The sequence below is a fragment of the Acyrthosiphon pisum genome, chromosome A3 (genome assembly GCF_005508785.2).
Source record: "Acyrthosiphon pisum isolate AL4f chromosome A3, pea_aphid_22Mar2018_4r6ur, whole genome shotgun sequence".
Taxonomy (NCBI): domain Eukaryota; kingdom Metazoa; phylum Arthropoda; class Insecta; order Hemiptera; family Aphididae; genus Acyrthosiphon; species Acyrthosiphon pisum.
This window is the reverse complement of record NC_042496.1, coordinates 24085531-24086452: the sequence shown is the minus strand read 5'-3', so window position 1 is coordinate 24086452 and position 922 is coordinate 24085531.

Sequence of the window (922 nt, the reverse complement as noted above, 5' to 3'; positions counted from 1 at the left end):
TTCTTTAAAATGAAGAAAACCTGAAACACAACCTCTATTTTTATTTGAAGCACCGAAACCATAACCCGAATAAATCGTTTGGGTGCAAAGCCTTGCTATAAAGTGTAGTATAGAAAATAGAAATTTAGTTATTATATAAAGTAATATTTATTAATCATTTGTATAAAATATTATACATTACTAAACAAATATTATTTAACTATAATAACCATCTTTGTTCATAGATATGTAACTTACATTAGTAAATAATTTAAAATAAATAAATGTAGCATGTTGCTAGAAACATTGGTCATAAAAAACTTTAAAAATAAAAAATATAATATTCTAAATATTTATAGCAATAAAATTTAGTATGTTGCTGGTAACAATGTAACATTTGTTGAATTGGTCGGTATAAATTGTTTATAAATAATAAGTAGTAGACAAAAAAATCATTTGGAATTCAGCTCCAATAATAAAGATGATGATATATTATTTTGTTTTCCTCTTGTTGAAACTTCTAAATTTGTTTTTAGTGTTTTTTTTTTTTTTTTTGGTTGAGAAAAAGTTGCCTCCAGCGGTGAATTTTAATTTATTTGGAGACCGTTGCGATGACAATTTTCGTAATGGTTTATTGGACTCATTTTTAAAGCAGCTCAAGTGGGTATGCTGGTTGTGAAACTTTTTTTCAAAATATTCAGTTATTCCAAATTTGAAATTCAATCAAACATTTTTTCAATTTGCAAATTAGATTGGTTTGATTTGTCATTCACAATTTGTTTCTAGTTTCTTAATAACTACGATTCATTTACATTTCAGATATAACATGCCAATTGCTATTATAGACATCTTCCACAACCATTTCATGTTTCCAACTTTCAAATTCATTAAAATTCTAAAATTCTAAGTTAATTAAATTTTGTGGAGCATTATGGTCCTTTAA